This window comes from Cryptomeria japonica, chromosome 7, assembly GCF_030272615.1.
Source record: "Cryptomeria japonica chromosome 7, Sugi_1.0, whole genome shotgun sequence".
NCBI lineage: Eukaryota > Viridiplantae > Streptophyta > Pinopsida > Cupressales > Cupressaceae > Cryptomeria > Cryptomeria japonica.
The window spans coordinates 322,117,894-322,138,651 of NC_081411.1; the positions used below are offsets into that span (position 1 = coordinate 322,117,894).

Sequence of the window (20,758 nt, forward strand, 5' to 3'; positions counted from 1 at the left end):
TCTCTTACCATAAACATTATCAACCACTAAACCAAATTGAACCCTAAACATGAAATTAATTGAACAATAACCTAAACACTAAAATGAAAATCCAAATTGAATCCTAACCCTAAACCTAATTTAATAGAAGACTAGATTAAACATTACCCCAACCTAGACCAATTGATCTTTATATTAAACTATTTATAACCCTAATTGTTAACCTAATTAAACCCCTTCTATAAGAGTAAACCTAGACACTAAACCAAATTGAATCCCTAACCCTAACCATAAACCATAAACCTAATGTAACTCTAACTGTAAGACTAAATCAACCCAAACTATAATACAAAAGCTAATTGAACAGTAAAGAAAACCAAGCCCAGGCCTTATTAAAACTCAAATTCTTTATCAAACTTAACCCAAATTGAACCGTAAATATAAATTTAATTGAACCCTAACCCTAACACTTAACCAAAATCAAAATTCAAACCTAGCCTTTATAAAACCCTAATTGAAATTGAATCCTCATCCTTATTAAACCCTAATATAGATTGAATCTTAAGGTTTATTAAATTAGAGGTTAATGTTTTAATCCCAACCCTACTTGTAATTGTATATCTAATATTATTTTAACCATAATTAATCCCTAATCGAATCCTAATTAAACTATAAACCTAACCATAGTCCTAAGTTAACACTAATGACCCTATCCAACTAATTAATCGCTAAACCAAATTAAACCCTAATGCACTAAACCAAATTAAACCTAATATTTAATAATATAATATTAAGTAATATTATATTATATTATAAACACTACCTGTACCCATAATTTTAACCATAGCCATGTTATACATGCTAACCTTATTAATAATCCCAACCATAATGCTAAATCGTAACCTAACCCTTACCTTAACCTTAACCATTATCGTAGCCATAACCCTAAACCCTAAGTGTAATTCTAATTAAGCTTAACACTAAGCCTAAACCCTAACCCTAAGCCTAATAATACAATAGTCTATTCATATATTAACTAATTTATTGTTTGTATTCCATATTAGAAAGATATCTCTCCACATATATATATATATAAAAGTTACAATGTGTCAAACTATGAGAAAACCTGATATGCGCACTACTACATAGCAGAGGTGTTTAAGATGTTAATTAAAGAAAAAACTTTAATTTCGTCTTAAACACATATTTTACGTTTAATTTATATTTTTAAGTTATTTAAATGTCTCACATTAAGACAATATAGAAAATAGTTTTCCTAAGATTAAAACCTTTTTTTATCTTCATCCATTCGTCTCCCTCTTTTCTGCTCCGCATCTGCATGCAGTTTTCAATGGCGGGAAGGATGCGCGCCTTCTCATACTTCATTACCGAGAATCAATGGAAGAGGCCAGTGTGTGAAGGTAGGGCTAGTCGAGTTGCAGGACTGTAAATCTTGTACTTCGTATCCCCCTCTGTATTCGAATAGGGAAGTGTTCATATTATTTTGTTTGTTTATTGATGTATCTTCAAAGACAATGCTCTCGGTAATTTAATTTCTTCATATTTTCTGTTAGCGCTGAATTAAGAGATCTAGAAGAGAGTATGTACATCCATGAAAGCCTAACGGATAGGATGTTTTCTGTCAGATGTGGTTGTAAATGCCCTGGTAGATACGTATTCAAAAATGTGATCTCATGGACTGCAATGGATGCAGAATATCCGCAAAATGGTGTTCTTTGGGAGGCCTTAAATCTCTTTAAAAAATGCCTCAAACAAATGTTGTGTCATTGTAGTGTTTCCTCGAAAATTGCATTGAAGTGAGAGAATGGTTGTACATTAAAATGACATCAACGTAGCTAGTTTAATGGGCTGTTTTTTTATGTGGCAGCTTCCCCTGAAAATTTTCTCACATTAGCATTAATACTTTCTACTTGGTTGTGCAGTAGCAACAAAATTTAGAGACATCGACATGGATCATATCAAATCTTAACATTCTCCAACAAGATATTTTCCTTCGTCAAATCTGATTTCAGTCAGATGTATTTGTAATAAATGCCCGGATTGACATGCATGCGAAATGTGGATGCATACACAAGGTACGTGCACTGTTAGACGAAATGCCTGAAACAGATTTTTTCTCATGGCATGCAATTATTGCAGGATACGCAGAAAACAGATGTGTTGAAAAGGCTGTAGGAATTTTTAAGCGAATGCAACTGTCTGGTGTAAAACTGGTCTCCCCAGCTTTTTACAGTATCCTTCCACTGTGTAAAAATGGGTGCTTTAGAACAAGGTATGGATATCTATAAAACCATAATGCAATGTCATTGCTGTAAATGCCCTTGTATACATGTACGCAAAATGTGGAAGTATACAAAAGGCGCTTCAACTGTTTGACAAAATGCCTCAAAAAGATGCAGTCTCCTGTAGTGCGATAATTTCAGGATATGCTTAAAATAGATTATTTGGAAATTCCTTAGAATAGTTCTTTAACTTGTGTTACTGTGCTCCCATCCTGTGCCAAAATGGGAGCTTTAGAACAGGGTATAGACATCCACCAAACAATAAATGGAAGTCGATTTTTTTCTGATGTTGTAGTTGCAAGTGCCCTGGTGGACATATATGCAAAATGCTAAAAGATAGACGAGGCATGTCAATTGTTTGACCAAATGCGTCAAAAAGATTTGGTCTCATGGACTGCAATGATTGCAGGCTATGCACAGAATGGTTTTGTTGAAAAGGCCTTAAAAACTTTTATGCAAATGCAATTAGCAGGCGTAAAGCTGGACTCCACAACCTTTGCCAGCATCCTCCCTACCTATCCCAAAATGGGAGCCTTAGAACAGGGCATGAACATCTATCAAAGTATAATAGAAAACAAAATTTCATCGGATGTTGTAATTGTAAATTTTCCCTGGTTGACATGTATGCTAAGCATGGAAGTATACACAAAGGCATGTGGACTGTTTGACAAAATGTCTTAAAGGAATGTGATCTCATGGAATGCTACGATTGAATGATATTCACAAAATGGTTATTGTATGGGTTGCTTTCAAACTTTCTGTACTAATGAAGCAGTCTCGAGCATATGTTGAGCTTGTAAGTTTTGCTTGTGTTTTATTGACATGCAGTCATCAGGTTTGGTGGATGACGGTTGTAAATGGTTCAATGACATGAAATAAATAGTGTTATATAAAATACTAAGATACCGGTTCTTGGCATTTTAGGCTGGGTCCGGGTCCTGGCTCTTGCCCGGTTCTGGTCCTCCTTGGGTTCCACCCGGGTCCTGCCCAGGTGGATGGGTTCTCTATGGGTCATGCCACGAAGGACCGACAGAGAACCCGAGCGGACCCGGGGAACCCAGGCCCATGGGTTCCCAAAAATGGGGCCCACAGGTCATAAAAACACAGAAACCATTAAAAAACACTTTTTTTAATATTTTTTTAACATGTAAACCCATGCTCTGATATTTTCCAATATGCTTCACCAGTCTGCTCTGAATTTTGTTCTTATCCTCTACATAAGGCTGCTCATATATTCTCTTGTTCTATCGCACCAAGTTGTTCTAGACTACCTGCAGTTCTGCTTTTATTTATGTCCTTATTTGGTTCATCCTTTTGTCCTAATTCTATTCTTATTCATCTCTATCGTGCTCTAACTTAGGATGCTTTTTTCGTGGTTGAATGATGTTGTATTATATTATTCTCTGTAATATCTGATATGTTTATAACTGCTTTAGTATATCATTGCAACAGTCACATTGTAATAATCAATAATGGTATTGATAATTTATAAATTATATAATTATATCTTATAATTTTGATGTTCGAACATATATACATATATATTTATATATATGTAGGGACGAACCCAATCCGTACCTGAATCCGAACCCGAACTGGTAACTTAGATAAAATACAATATCATCTAATCTCAAGTTTATCTTATTTTACATATATTTTACATGTTCGGTTTTTTAGAAAGTGCTTTGTTTAAATTTTAAATGCTTGTTTATTAGATCTTTTATCCAAACATTTAACAACTAACTTTGATGAAATTATCATTTAATGCTCATTTCACCTTGTTGCAAACTCTAACATTATCATGGCAGATTTCCAGAAAAAAATTATCTAATTCATTTATCATCATTCAAATGCAGAACAATATATGGTCAAATGCTAGTTTGTGTTTGAGGATTTTGCTCATTTATTTCAACGCCATGGACAATTACACAAATTTCCCCAACAGAGTTACTAGCAACACAAGCAACATATGCTGCACAAAGGGTTCAAGGTACATCCATGCATTCTCAAAGCTCATTTGACATGAATTTATAATTTCCAAAATGTGTTTGTCTATGAAGTATGGCATCAGATCTTTTAAAATGCTAACTTTGTAGCTACCCCTAATGTGTAAGAAAATATATATCATATTCTCTGATAACTAAATGTTTTATTTTGGAATATTTACACCTAGTTGATTACTGGTGTTAAATGCTAGTCAGGCTAGTATCTGGATGAATTTTTTTTGTTGATTCTACATTTAGTTTTCAGATTAGGCTGTATTTGGAGTTGGCCTAACATGAAGAGACATTTTGAATCTCTGATTAATAATGTTATTCAGTTGGGTTGTTCCTGACTGTTGTGTTACATCTTTGAGTGTTAGAAGCTCTGCTCATTTGGAAGAGATCTTTTGTTGATGCCAAACTTACATGTGATCAGGTTGTATCTGGAGTTGTTAGACATGAAGTAACACTTCTAATTATTTTGTACCTGAGTTACTAGTTAATTTAATTTTAAGCCCTGGGTGCTCTGTATTGTGTCCATTAGTACTAATAGTTACCTTTACCTTTCTCATCTCCTTTTTTGAGTCATTGCTTTAAGATGATAGGAGATTCCCATCAAGTATCTACTTTCAAATTCTATGTTAATCAAGGTTCCATGTTAGATCATGTACATCATGCTATATTACCAGTTTTTCTCTTTACTCTCTGACATGGTCTTTGAACTAAAGACTTCTTCTCATACTCTAAAAAGTTCTATGTATTTGGTCTCTACGTTCAAAACTTCCCAAGACTATCCTTGATGTCTTTTGACTTCAATTTTTGTATCATGTCTTTAATCGTATGAAAGGCTTGTTACTGGTAATGTGTGAGCATGACATTGGACTGTCTCTCTAAAATCTTTACCTTTGTATTGCTCTTACTTGACTGCTCATATCATATTCTACAACCTCACTATTCTGAGACTGTTATTTTGTAGAGCCTTGGCTCTTTGGAAACCCTTCTTATCATTGTCATTGAGAGGCGTGTCTTTGAAAAGGTTTGTCGATCTATCCTTTTACTGTCTTTGCTCTACCCTAGAGCTATATTATGATTGTCAAAGCATTATGCTCAAAACTGTGAGAAACCTATTTGGTCTTGAGTGTTTATCTCTGCTTTAGAGCTCCATTCATAGGTCTTTTCACTAGCTTATGCACTGATCCTCTGTAGTATCATTTACATCGTTGCTCATTATAATCAAACTTTGATGACATTGCATCAATGCTGCCATACCCCTGTCTCTTGAAGCTTCTACAGGCTAAAATATGATGACCTTGACCTATCATATTGATGGTTGCTTGTTCTATAGGTAGCATCATGCTATCATTTGGGCTTTGAAGAGACAATCATGTGAAGGAGTGCTTTGTTGTCCTTCTTGATCTCTGCACCTTACTGTATTTATTATACATAGTCTCATCACTGAAGATCCTGGAATTTTCTCAATCTCCTGCCCCGCTGAAAGAAAAAGGGCAGAGAAAAAAGGAACTAACTCTGAAAAAGAGAGGAGAGAAAGCCTTATAGAAAAGGCTTGGAAACAACTGAGATTGAACTCCAAGTCAAACTGCTTCTTTCTTCTTTGAAAATGGTTCCAACTCTTGCATGATTGAAGGGATTGGGTCGAATTTGAGAAGAAATCATGCAGAAAGGGCTTTGTAACTGCTGGAAAGTGAAGTCTAAATGCTTCCAAAGTTGTCTTAACTGATTTGTCACCCATATAGGAGTTCTAACTGAGACCTAAGTGCTGCAAACAGTTGGAAAACTCCTTATTTTCAGGCCTCTAACTGAATGATGCATTGTAATCTTCGCCTCCTGCACTCTTAACCTATCTTTGGACTGAAACACATGATTTAGCAATTGATTGATGATTCCAAAGAGTATTGGGTCGAATTTGAGCTTTATTATATAAACAAAAGGTCAACAACTTTGTCAAATTGAAGCCTACTAGCATATACATGCAATGAGCTTCTCAACTCATCCTTAGGATACTCTCTGTCTATCATGGATGATTTTTGACAGTGATCTAAGGGCAAAAGAAAAACCCTATATCTCTAATGTAACTTGCATTTTTCTTTTAGCTGTGTGCCTATCACTGTGTAAGGCTCTCCTTTAGAATCTCTCTTTGGCACTGATTTTGGCCACTTGGCATGGATCTATTCATGACTGCTCTCTGTGGTTTTGATCAGCCTTAGAACCTAAAAGCTTCTCCTTTGATCTGTGTCTAAGACGCCTCTTGGTGACTACAACAATGTCATTGTGGTAAAGGTCTTTAGTGGCTATTTTGAGACTGCTCATAATGCTTTCTATGAATCTGCCTCCATTCTTGACTGTCCTTTTACAGTCTTATGTTGACTAAGGACTGCTCCATAATCAATATCATGGTGTCTCATGATTGTATCCGCAATCTTATTGTGCCTCTATGTTAAGCTGCAATCTTTCTTTGTTTGTGGCTTGATGGTGAATATTAATATTGCTCACTGTCCAAACTAATGGATTGTCTATTGTATTATTTTGTCAAGTCTTTAATCACTATCCTGAAACTTTTGCTCTTTGCTCACAAATTATGCTACTCTAATTGAATGGGATGGGTATCCTGATCATTAGCTGCTTTGTTGCAACAATCATGATTCCCCTTATTTCAATCAAAGGATTTCCTATGCTGCTCTTTCTATGATATGACTATGACTGCTCCTAGGTTGCTCCTATGATATGACTATTCCCCTTATTTATAGGACTTGGTGTATATTTTTTGGTTTGTAAGGGTTTTGGACCTTTCAAGATGTATTATCACTGCTCCCTTCATGCTTGTCATGTTTGAAGGACAGTCATTAGCCCTAGTGTTGATGACCTCTTTTTACCTTTGATTGCTCTATTAAACATCTTCATTTTTTTCATTTGTGTTTGATAGAATAGAAACAATGGGGAATTATTGCAATTTCTCTACTTACCTTGGTTCGACTGAGACAAACCCTTGTATTCTCTATTTATATCTCAAGGTTTTCTTTTCCCAAAACATTGTCTTCTATATCTTTGTGTTAGACTGAGAATATCTTCTGAGCCCTTTGTGTTTAGACTCATGGCTTTGAATATTACTCATGACTGATTTTGGAGAAGATAATTACTATCTTTTTTCTTTATTCCTCTATGACAGTGAATACTATCATTGTTTCTTTGAATGTTGGTATTGTAGACTGCTTTTGAAGAGGACTGTATACTTTCTTTACTTTTCCTGGGCTTTGACAATGATTGAAGTATTAATAATAAAAGCTCTATCATTATTGTCTTGGTCTGCTCCTTTGAGTCTGACAATGACTATTATCACTAAGTCTTGATGGCCTATTCACAATTTGATACCCAAAAGGGTATCTTTTCACTGTTTTGCTGAGGCTCTCCATAGATTTATGACTGCATGAATGTTTACTATTTGTGCCTTGGCCTTCAAACTACATCTTACCATGTATTGGCTCTTGAAATGACCCTGTTGCTACTATATCTAACATGATAGGCTTATATGTTGTTACTCAGTTTTCTTTGTTAGATCTTTGATCTATAATCTGAATATGACTGTCTACTCTTTTATGATGGTGTTACAACTTTACTGTCCATAGTGTCATTAGGCTCAGGTTACTGTGCTTTTCTTCATCTACTGAGTTCTCTGACCGAGGTGACTTAAACCTTCATTGCTATATGACTGGTTGACTTCATTGTGTTTAGACTTGTGTTACCTTTGTTCTCATATATAGGTCTTCAACACTGCCCTTTCTTGACTGTATATTGATTGTATTTATCTTTGATGCAAGAAAACCCTCACTCTTGACACCACCACTATCATTTCTTTCTATCCTAAAGTCTGAAATGCATCTGTCAAATCTAGATACCTTTTCTTTTCTCATTATAAGAAGGCTAATATTTTCTATGTATCTCTGTGATGAAGCTCTTTGTCTCTAAGCCTTCATTGTTTATACTTTCTCTGTGCCTTATCAAACCACATATTCTCCATGATGCTGTAAATACTCTGCTTCTCTTTGATTCCTTGACATTGTTCTTAGTCTTGAAGCTTTCCTATATTGTGAATGGCTATCTTTCTATCATATCACTGAGCTTGTATCGGATTTCAATGCTCGTGTTATATCTGTGATGGCTTTTGGGAAAGATCATATGGAAATATGGCAATGATAAAATCTGAGAGTTATAATGAATATTATTAACTCTTTTGATCCCTAAAAATCTAGGACTGAGACACACATAAAATCTTATGAAAATAATAGAATCTTCTCCATTACATTGTCCTGACTGAACTCATATAGAAAGTATCTCAAATCTTTAATAGTGAGAAGCAAGCTGGAACTTATTTTCTTGTATAATAAGAGGGTTTCAAAAGAATCCGGCCTTTTCAAGCTCTTTCAAGTGTGGAATAATGCTGCATCGCTTTAATACACTAATTTTTTTGTCTCTCATGAGTTTGTTCACACTTTCCCTTAAATCATGAATGTGCACTGCATGTTGCAACCTCTATAACAACCTTCAAACTCCTTGAAAGTTGTAAATCCATTAAATGTCGCCCAAAAGCACTAGAATGTCTTATGCCATGATTCCTACCTTTTAGGAATGGCATCTTTTGTGGACAGGCACATTTCATTCCTGCTCTGTATAACTGAAGTTTCCTATATTTATGATCTCTCACATTATTATGTGTATTTGAATTTAGCTTAATTCTATCTGCGGTGTTTGTAAATTGTGTTGATGTGTGTTCTTGGGTAAAGAAATTAGTTTGCTTATGTGTCGTATAATCATTACTTAGACTGTCTAACAAAGATATGATAGGTGTTCTCTATATTTAATCTATATTTTGCTACTCATGCTCTAATTAAATTTAAATCCATGGATTTCAGGTTATTCTACCTCAACATTTCTACTAGGCTATTTTTTTGGTGTTTATGTTGTTGTTTTTTGTCCAGGCATTTATGTTGTTGTTTTTTGTACTTGCAGTATCATTTTAATGAAATGAAACACTAACCTAGGATTAATTAGGTAGCACATAGAGTAATATTTCATATCATTTTTTATGTTGGAAAGATTTTCTAGTTAGTGATGAAAAAATGTTTGTTTTAGAGTAGTGTTATCACTAAGGTTTGCACCCCTCTTGGCTGCAACTCTCTTACCATCTCAAGTTCATTTCCTATGTTTGGACTCATCATTACCATTTGGAGCTGAGTAATGCATCTATTTAGCTATGCATATGACTGCCCCCTTTGATGCTTGAGAACTCTGATTGCTATGATTGTTGGTATCTTCCTTGAAGATCATGGACTGTCATTTTGCCTAAGGTTTGCTCATGATTTGTTGTGTGACCTGGGACCCCTTAATAGCTTCTATAACTTGTGATTAGACCTCTGAATAGCACTCACACTTGTGTTGTTTAGGACTGTGATCTTGCTATAGTTGTGCCTCCATTTGGTATGACTATGACTATCTACTGTTTGTGTAGGTCTACTCCTTTCATGATACTCTTTGATTCCATTGTCTTTTGCTATAGAATTTGTCGTAGTCATCAATCATGCCTCTTTGGTGAACCTTTTGGTCCTTTAGCTTGAATTACCTATGATCTTTGTTATTCCTTTTGACAGTGATCAGAGTGATCTTTAAGCTTCTTTGAGGACTGCTATTATATGTTCATGCCTTTGTCTTTAGGCCTTTTTATTCTCTGTTAAACTTGCAACATACCTTGTATTTTTCAGCCTTCAAGCTTTTAAGGTTGTCTTCATCAATACACTGTTCTTTTGGGTGTTGCCTTTAATGACTGTCATAGCATGTGCTCTATTTTCCTCTTACTGCTATTGCTCTTGAGGCTGCTCTGTCAATGGTGCTTAGATTATTGACCCTATTAATGTGGATGGAGCCTTTACTATATTTCTTGAATCTGGAAATCATTATGAGCTTTTGATAGCACCGTGACTGCTTTGATTTTGACAGTCCATGCTTTCTTATTGGTGGCTCCATGGACTGCTCTGATCTAGAAATATTTGATCATCATCGTTGAGATTGCTCCAAGTATGATTTTATCTGCTCCTAGGCTTTGAAGTTGCAGCTACATGCCTGCTATATTCATGAATATAATCTTGAGCATGCCTTTACTCCTAACGCTAAGGCTATGAATCATGCAAATATTACTTTACATGTTGATAATGAAACTTTCTTCTGATTTCTTTGAAAGAATAATAGAAGATGTGCAAAGAGATAAGAGTAAAACTAGAGGCTAGAGGAAGAAATGCATGACCTTTGCATGGTGGGGTATGATGATTTGTAAGCCGTGCAATAATCTTGTAACTCCTTGTTAAAGCTCTTTCCTACGTAGGAAACCCTACGACAATGTCTTCATCCCCTTTGAAACTGAGTGATGCATGAAAAAGACCCTTGCTTTAACTTCCACTTCAACTGCTCATTGAAATCTTGAGACTGAAGCACCCCGTATATCATTGTGCATGATCAAAATATCATGCTTTTATTAAGTTCTTGGTGATAACATCGAGGTGCTGTAGAACTTTCATGCCGCTAGTCCTATCGAAAACTTCATTTCCATAATGAACAACAAGATTAAAAGAGGAACTCAGAGTAATGAGAGAAACCCTAAGTTTTCTTATGCCAAAGGGGTAAAGGTTGTAGATTTCCTCATGCAACGTGGCAAGACAAACTTGTTTACTTTAACTTACGAATTCCCTCCAATGCAATGCACAAGTTATTTGAATTAAATCACTTGAGCGGCATGTTTTAAAATTTCCTTCGGAGCCTTTCAAAGAATAATAAAAGACATATTTATCTTTTACTAACCTTGACCATGTAATAATAAGCATTTTTTCTCTTATCATTTAAACTTCTTTAAAGATGACTAATAAGAACTAATGTTCCCCATGAAAGCAATTTTGGCTCGAAAATGAAAAATTGGTAACACATGTCACATACAAAATTTGTTACATGCTTTGACTTTCATTCATAGTTATGTTGGGCATGCTTGAATGTCTAACTTATCTTAGGGTATGAAGCATCTACCATGATTGTCATGTATCCAAACTCTCTGTTGTTATTGATAGAGGCTTCTATATTATGACATGGACTATGACTATCCAAACCTCCTTTGATGACTACAAATTCATCTCTATAATGTCACTGTTCTTTTTACTGAAGAATCATGATTGAGCCTTGTAAAGTGGAAAATCGCGGTCGAACCCTAGTTGGTCTCCCCTGTTCTAACTCCAAGGAGAGAGAAGGGAGGTTCGCTAGGATTCGATGGGTTTTCACTTAGGGGGAAGACTTTACATTCAAAAGAGGGGTTGGAACTCATAAGATCCAATCCCACACAATATAAGATTGGATGCTAAATGAATTTCAAGGGTTTGGAAAGCAAAGCTACCCTCTTTTGTAAAGAATGTTGATTAAGGAAATTAAGCTAAGGATGCATAGAAAGTCATAAAGATTCGCTTATAAACTGAGTTCGGGTTATAGGATGAAGCTGCGGACCCGGAATTAGCAGTAAAATGTCGATACGGCGCTGTCCTGCAAATTTGAGCAAAAGTTGTCGGGACGATGGCGCCCGGCGCCACGGTCCTCCGAAAAATCCGCGAAACGAAGGGGGATCTGTTCGTCTCTGCACAAGGATTTCAGATCTTCAATTTCAGCCGCGTACCTGCAACCTACACACAGAAAAACGAAGACGATTGGGGGGGTTAGGGATTAGGGGTTTGCCTTTAGGTCAAACCCCGGTTTTGGAATTAACCAAGAAATGAGCAAGAGCTGTAAATGTAAATGACTGTAAAACAAGTACTAATACCTTGTTCTAAGGATGTTTGTATCCTTATGTGCGAAGGTTTAGATGTTGTATGTTGTAGCATGTAGTATGTGATCTCCTCTTCAATGGTTGAATCCTTGTCTTGAATGCAACACTTAGCCTTGAATGGAGACTTGGAATGCTTGAATGCTTGAATGCTTGAGTATAGTTTCCACGCTTTGTACACATATCCTCCTCATCTGCCAAATGAGAGAGAAAATGTAGCTTATATACTTGTCAATTAGGGCTGATAGACTGATTTTCCCGACCTTAGGCCGACCAGGGAAGTATATTTCCAAATTGCAATAAAAAAGACCCGATATCACTTAGGAAACCGGGCCCAAAATAGGACCCAGGGACCAGGGCGCTGGGCGCTCTGGTCCCACCTCCCGGGACATCAGGGTGCAAGGAGGTTCAGGCCAGGGTGCTTGAAAAATGCAGTTTTCAGTGTCGTGAGCAAGTTTTGGGGTCTCCATTCAGGTTGCGTGTTGCGTCGCCATCGTGAAGACCGAAATGCAGTCGAAATTGCAAGTGTCGCAATTTTAGGACGCTACATTTAGCCCCCACTTTAGCGGGAGTATGTATGCTCATACTTCTGGTAAAGTACAAGGAAACAACGTTGAAAGACTTTCACCACGTCAAGGAGGCAAGATACACCAAGCCCCCAGTGGACTAAGGATCTTACAACTTCGATTGACAAAGTAAAAGGGAAGATCACAAGGAAGAACCATGACTGTCAGTAGTAAGGTTCCCTCACTATGAGTCATGCAAAAGAAATACCAAAAATCTTCAAGACAAAGCTAAGTTTGCCAAGAAATTTTCAAGTATCTTTGAAAGGATAGACAGGGTGTATGCCCCCCTACGTTAAAGCGATCGCACACGCCTCAACGGGGGTGATTGTTTTAACGTAGTGATACACATAAGAAATGAGAAAGGAAAAGGAGCACGTTATCGCAAAGATTTAGCCCCCAAGTGTGAGATAAACCCAAGGATAATAGACACAAAACACAAAGCACGAGGTGACTTCGCTTTCCTCGAGGTCAGTATGTTGTATGATAAGTCATGTATATATCATATGTATGTATGCATAATTGTTCTTCATTCCCCAATCAAGGAAGGTTACCTAGAAGAAGGGAACACATGTGTCTTTTGAGTCAACATGAGAGAGATCGAGAGATCTCAATGCTTTGCATCGTCCTCAAGTAGACAACACTAAGGACGACAAATAGAAGAATGAGAATAACATATAGAAGAAGTAACAAAAGAGAGGGGGAGAGAATCTGCCATGCTAATGTAACTAGTCTAGCATGTCATCTACCCCTCGATCTTGCTGATCAATGTTTCGGGAAGGCAGGGAACACGCTAGAGGAGGAACATCCAACACAGCAGATGGAGCTATCACAAGATCCAAACAAGGGCTATGTTCATGTTCCAAGCCACATTGTTCTTGTCTAGGAGCTAGGATAAGTGCTTTAGAAAATTCATTAGATAAATGGTTATCAACATCAACAAGTTCATATTCACTATCAGAAGCAAGAGGAGTAACATTTTCATCATGCATAACATTTTCATCTATACCAAGATTTATAAAAATAGGATCTTTAACTCGCACAGGATCAAGACCATCATGCATCTTATGTTTAGGAGATTTAGGCTCAATATCCGGCTGAGGAGAAAATGGAATAATGCTTGTTGAAGGTGTTTTTGGAGATTGCAAAGTTTGAGAAGCAGCTGCTTGAGCCCTAAGACGACGCTTTCGTCGACGTTCCCGTGCAGAACGATTACGTCTAGTCTTAGTAGGAAGTGTAGAAGATAGAGGAGGAGGAATGTTCTCATCCCTATCACTTGGGTGTTTAGGTTGTGGTCTCTTAGGCTGGATAATAGGAGAAGAAGAAGGTCTCTTCTCTCTATAGAAGGCAGGAGGAGGAACTGCTCCATATAAAGGAGGAGTTTTTGGTTTAGGAAGAAGACCAAGTCCATCATGACGAGGAGGTATAGGTCTATTTTTAGAAGATTTATTAGGCATAGACATAGTCACATCGATGGGGACGGGTTGGGAATCTTCTTGGGGAAAGACATTAGTTTTGTCTTTCAAAGGAAGAATATCCTTCTCAAGAATGATAGGAATGTCAAGTTTAGGTGTTCTAGGTTCACTTAGAGATAAGATCATATCTGTTTTCCACTTTTGATAAGATTTGAAAAGATGATCACTTCGCGGAGGAAGAGATTGGAATTGTTTGGGCCAAAAGTAATCAATAGGAACACTAGAGGTTCTTTCAGCTGGTTTAAAGAGACTATGATTGACAGTAACAACTTCACCATTATGGGGAAATTTCAAACACTTATGAATAGGAGAAGCAATAGCTTTCATGGAAGATAGCCAAGGATAGCCAAGCTTCACACGAAATTGTTCGGAAGAAGGAATAATAGCAAAGTTCACATCAAGGGATTTGTTATGGACCTCAATAGGCAATGTAATAGAACCAATTGCAGGAGAAGAAAATGCATCAAATAGTTTCACAATCACATCTGTTTTGTCATAGATCACTTGATTCAATTGCAAAGTAAAAAGAAATTCTTCAGTAATAACATTAACCATGCACGAAGGATCAATAAGCACTCCACAGCAAGGTGTATTTTTGACCTTTGCAACTATGTATAAAGGACCATCAGGTGCTCTAATGGTTTCACTAGAATCAAATGTGATGGAAGGTTCTTTAGGGTTTTCTTGCTGCTCTACAAAGTTAATCACATTCGGAGTCATAGACACAAGACCATCAGATGAGAAAGAGGAATCATTAGCCTCAATCACATTAGAAGTATGAGAAGTATGAGAAGGTAATGGATCAGTAAAAATCTGAAGATTTTGGTTAGGAGGAGCTACAGATGTGTTGCCTTTATCATTCACTCCAGAAACAGAAATAGTATTATTATCAATCAAATCCTGAATTTTACCCTTTAAAGAAAAACATTTTTCAGTATCATGACCAGGCTGACGATGAAAATGACAAAAAGCTTTGTAATCAAAATAAGGTGAAGTAATCTTTGCAGGATCAATTTGTCTTATAGGAGGAAGGGTAAGCACATTTTGTCCCAATAACTTATTCATAATATCATGCAATGATTCATTCAAAGGAGTATACTTTCTTTCTTTCTTGAAAAATTTAGAAATAGGAGGCACACCTGATGCTGCATTCACATTGTTTTTGATGATGTTTTCATTGAATTTGATGGAATCTCTGTTCGGTTTAAACTTCCCAAATGGTTGTTGACTGCTATCACCCTTATCACTTGGAGCCATAGGATGTGATTGTTCCATTTGACTCACAGTCAGTTGATAATTGTGAAGAGTGGCGCACAACTGTTGGAAAGAAGTAAACTCAGAAAATAGAAATTTGTCTCGAATATCTTTTTGTAAATTAGAAATAAAGATTCTTTGAATATCATTGTCAGGCACTGGAAAAGAAATTTGAGCATACAAATGCTTATATCTACCAATGAAATCAGTCACTTTTTCTTTAACACCTTGTTTACAATGCATTAAATCAATCAAAGTAACTTTAGGACTTATATTGTTTTGAAATTGTTGAATGAAAGCATTTGCAAGTTGTTCGAAAGAAGTAATAGAATAAGAAGGCAACGAGCAATACCATTGTAGGGCTTTGTCTCTTAATGTTCTAGTAAATAGTTTTGCAAGCAACCTTTGGTCATAAGCAAAATCAGTACATATTGTTTGAAAAGTCTTAACATGTGTTAGAGGATCTCCTTTACCATTATAAAGTTCCAAATGCGGGATTTCAACATGCTTAGGAGGAATAGCTCGAACAATGTCAAGAGAAAGTGGGCTCGCAACATCAAATGTGGGCACACTAAACTTAGATTGATTCATAGAGGCAATTTGTTGCTGTAAAGAAGAGACAGTTTGTGCAAGATTATTAATGGTAGCTTCAGTCGAAGAGTTCATATTAGGTGTGTTAGATTGAGATGGAGGTGTGATGTTATTGAAAGATGGTAAAGAGTAAGGTGGTGGGACCCTATGATAGTCAACCATAGGGGATGACTGGATAGGAGGAACACTACAAGGAGGAATGGAATGGTTAAATGAATTGCCCCCTTGCATCATGTTTATTTGTGAAGATGTAATAGGAACACTTATTGAAGGAAGGAATGAAGAAGTCGGATTAAATGAAGGAATAGGGTTAATTGAAGAAGGAGGATTGCCCCCATGACTGGTAATCACAGGAGGAATGTCTTGTATAGAGGTAGCCATGATGTTTGATGTAAAGGTAGGTATACTAGCAATAGAAGTGGTCAAAGGAATAGAATGATTGACTTGTGTAAAGGTTGTGTATAACCTAAAGATTCAGCACAACTCTTCATAGGCATCACATTCGAATCCACAATGTGTGCGATACCACGTAAAACATCAATTCCATTCTTATCACTTTGAAGCATACGTTTTAGACCCTCAATTAAAGGAAGAGCTTGACTATCGGGATACTCATGAGACATCCATTGGTGAAAATCGTCAAATTGGTTATCCAATTTGGAAAGTTGTTCAACAGAAACTTCATGGGGAGCTTCTTCATCATTAGGAGGATTAGAGGAATTACCCATGTCCTCGTTAAAAAGGCTACTCAAATTAGGTTCCATCTCCTCGGTAGTTAAACCTCGGAAAGACTTAATTCTACGGCTTCGTCTAACGAGAATAGTGTAAGTAGGGCTTATTGTTGTAAAACTCATGCACTAGAGAGAGAGAGAAGATTTTGATTTTAGAGGTAGCAATTTTCAGTAAAACCAGCCAATCTTCCAGATTTAAGCTGTTAAATGCAATCACAACAGTCTCCCGAAATTTCAGAAAAAATGTTCGGGACCGTGGCGCTCGGAGTGCAACACGGTCCTTGCAACTTTTTTCGAAATTTGCAGGGATGAAAGGTATGATGATTTTAGAGCTAATCTGAAAAAATTGAGGGATTTTACGATCTGTAGATAGGCCAAATTAAAGTTGCAAATTCAAAATTGAACCCTATCAAGATTGTCGAAAAATGCAAAATTTAAATTTTGAAAAAGAGAGGGAAACTGAAATTTTGAATTTTATGATTTTAGAGGGAATGTCAAGAGCAATGCAAATTTTGAAATTTGAAAATTGACTCAATTTCACGCAAAATTCAATTTTGAAAGCGGAAATCGAAGTTATTGTAATTAGGCACTTAATTTCAAAAGTCACAAAATGCAAATATTTGAATAAAGCACTGAAATTTCGAATGAATGCAAATACAATTTTCAGATTTAAGACAGTAAGAACATAATTTTGACACAAAATTTCAGTTTCGATAATTTTTGAATGATTAGGAGCCTTAGACCAAGCAATCACAAGACCAACTTTGACTGTAATTTTGAAAGTGTTAAAATTGATAAAATCAGCCAAAATTCTGGATTTTAGCAGGAAAATACAGCAAGATCTCGCTCCCGAAATTTTGGAAAAAATGTCGGGGATGATGGCGCTCGGAGTGCAACACGGTCCTCGCAACTTTTTTCCAAATTTTCAGGGATGAAAGATATTGTGATTTTATTGCGGAATCCAAAGTTACAGCTGATTTGGAGATGTTTTGATCGGTCAAATTGTCGGACAAAGGTTGAATCAAGAGGGTTTCAAAAATTAGGGTTTTGACTTTTAACCACTTAATTTTCAGAATTAAAGCACAAATATGAATTGATAATTTGTAATAGAAGGACAGATCTGAAACAAGCATTAACATTTAGACATTTCGCAAGTTTAATTACTAAAAAGAAATTTTAGGGTTTTAATGCAATCACCTCTAAAACTTTGCAAAAGATTAAACATGGAAATGTAATCAATTTTTTCAGATCTAAGCATGAAAAATCAGAAAGGATGTTCACGTCGGGTTCACCAAAATGTAAAGTGGAAAATCGCGGTCGAACCCTAGTTGGTCTCCCCTCTTCTAACTCCAAGGAGAGAGAAGGGAGGTTCGCTAGGATTCGATGGGTTTTCACTTAGGGGGAAGACTTTACATTCAAAAGAGGGGTTGGAACTCATAAGATCCAATCCCACACAATATAAGATTGGATGCTAAATGAATTTCAAGGGTTTGGAAAGCAAAGCTACCCTCTTTTGTAAAGAATGTTGATTAAGGAAATTAAGCTAAGGATGCATAGAAAGTCATAAAGATTCGCTTATAAACTGAGTTCGGGTTATAGGATGAAGCTGCGGACCCGGAATTAGCAGTAAAATGTCGATACGGTGCTGTCCTGCAAATTTGAGCAAAAGTTGTCGGGACGATGGCGCCCGGCGCCACGGTCCTCTGAAAAATCCGCGAAACGAAGGGGGATTTGTTCGTCTCTGCACAAGGATTCCAGATCTTCAATTTCAGCCGCGTACCTGCAACCTACACACAGAAAAGCGAAGACGATTGGGGGGGTTAGGGATTAGGGGTTTGCCTTTAGGTCAAACCCCGGTTTTGGAATTAACCAAGAAATGAGCAAGAGCTGTAAATGTAAATGACTGTAAAACAAGTACTAATACCTTGTTATAAGGATGTTTGTATCCTTATGTGCGAAGGTTTAGATGTTGTATGTTGTATGTTGTATGTTGTAGCATGTAGTATGTGATCTCCTCTTCAATGGTTGAATCCTTGTCTTGAATGCAACACTTAGCTTTGAATGGAGACTTGGAATGCTTGAATGCTTGAATGCTTGAGTATAGTTTCCACGCTTTGTACACATATCCTCCTCATCTGCCAAATGAGAGAGAAAATGTAGCTTATATACTTGTCAATTAGGGCTGATAGACTGATTTTCCCGACCTTAGGCCGACCAGGGAAGTATATTTCCAAATTGCAATCAAAAAGACCCGATATCACTTAGGAAACCGGGCCCAAAATAGGACCCAGGGACCAGGGCGCTGGGCGCCCTGGTCCTGAGGGACCAGGGCGCTGGGCGCTCTGGTCCCACCTCCCGGGACATCAGGGTGCAAGGAGGTTCAGGCCAGGGTGCTTGAAAAATGCAGTTTTCAGTGTCGTGAGCAAGTTTTGGGGTCTCCATTCAGGTTGTGTGTTGCGTCGCCATCGTGAAGACCGAAATGCAGTCGAAATTGCAAGTGTCGCAATTTTAGGACGCTACAAGCCTATGGCTGTCAAGATGCCTGACTTAGCTAAAATCCATTTGTCTCTAGATTGGGTCTCATCTTCTTTTGACGGTAATATTTAATAAAGAGTTTTTCTTGTTGAATTTGCTGCTATAGTGTTGTAATACTTCTCACCTCTTGACCATACTCTACGTTTTAAAGTGTTCTTTGCTAGGTTCTTTGTAGCCACAACAATGCCTTTAATACTGTGAACATTTTCCTAATTTTTATTGCAACCCTGTTTCTTTCGTAGTTATGCTTCATAGAGGCTCCTTTATGTCGTTATTCCACAAGTGCAAAGGGCTACTGAATTTGTCTTATATACAATTGATAAAAACTATAGCATCACGCCTATCTTTGTCACCATTGTCTAATGACTGCCATTTGTGTGTAGACTGTCTTGTCTTTTTCTTTATGCCACTAATATCTAACCATGAATCTTTTCTATCTTTCAGGCTACAAGAGAAACTTGAATAATATGGGATGCTTCTTGTTCAGTTAAAAAATACTGCTCGACAATTCTAGATATGGCATGCTGAAAACACTACAGTTCCAACGTATTCAAATCTGGTTGTCCTCATAAAAATATGTAGTTAAATCAAGGAGCTTTTGTGCTACACCATTAAACTTTGTGGACATGTATAGTATGGAGGAGTTTGGGCCAGTTTAAGTACTTAATTTTGAGGTTGTAGTGTTTGGGAGATTAGTGTCAATAATGGTTATGTTGTATCCATGGTATATTTTTTGTGTTGTGGAGAATCTCCCACATCATTTTGTAAGATACAGAGCATTGGAAATAATCACAATATGGTATTTTTAGTCAAGATAGTTTGTTATGCTACTTTGTTGAGTGTTTTGTAAGAAACAATAATTACAATATGGTATTTTTAGTCAAGATAGTTTGTTATGCTACTTTATTGAATGTTTTGTAAGAAACAAAATATTGGAAATAATTACAATGAATATTGTATTATTGCTATTTGAAAACATTGAATGTTGAAAACCACACTCCAAAAATATTTTTAAAATAAATTGTTTTTTTTTTAATACATTTTTTCGTATCGTCTTTAGAGAGACAATGTCTTTAAATCCTAACTATAGTCTCTAGAGAGACAATATGTCTTTAAATCCCAACTATTGTCTTTAAAGAGACAAAAGTGAAATTGTCTCTAAAAAGACAAAAATACTTATGTTTTATATTGTCTTTATAGAGAGAATATTTTAAGACAATAATTTGAGACACTCATTTAAAGACAATATTTTAAGACAATAATTTGAGACACCCATTTAAAGGCAATATTTGAAACAATACACAACTCATTTTTTTGTCTTATGTTAAGACAATTTGCTCAAAAATTGTCTTAAAACCCCCTCTATGTAGTAGCACGTCTTATGTGTAGCCTGGTTGGAAATGGAAGCTAATAGAGATGTTGAAAGCAAAGGAAGAGTGATATCTTAGCAATCAAAAAACTGTCAAGATAGGCAGTTTGAGAAA

The 20,758-nt window shown here is 36.5% G+C and overlaps 1 long non-coding RNA gene across 3 annotated transcripts; it reads left to right on the forward strand.

Moving 5' to 3' along the window:
* The first annotated feature begins 1,247 nt into the window (after nt 1–1,247).
* Nucleotides 1,248–20,087, forward strand: LOC131051622 (uncharacterized). 3 transcript variants are annotated; one of them, XR_009107141.2, is made up of 5 exons: nt 1,248–1,400; nt 1,626–1,708; nt 1,923–2,272; nt 4,139–4,272; nt 19,719–20,087. It is a non-coding gene; the product is annotated as an uncharacterized LOC131051622 (long non-coding RNA). The 3 variants fall into 3 exon arrangements; XR_009107139.2 differs by having other exon boundaries at nt 1,626–2,272; XR_009107140.2 differs by lacking the exon at nt 1,626–1,708.
* The last annotated feature ends 671 nt before the right edge of the window (nt 20,088–20,758 follow it).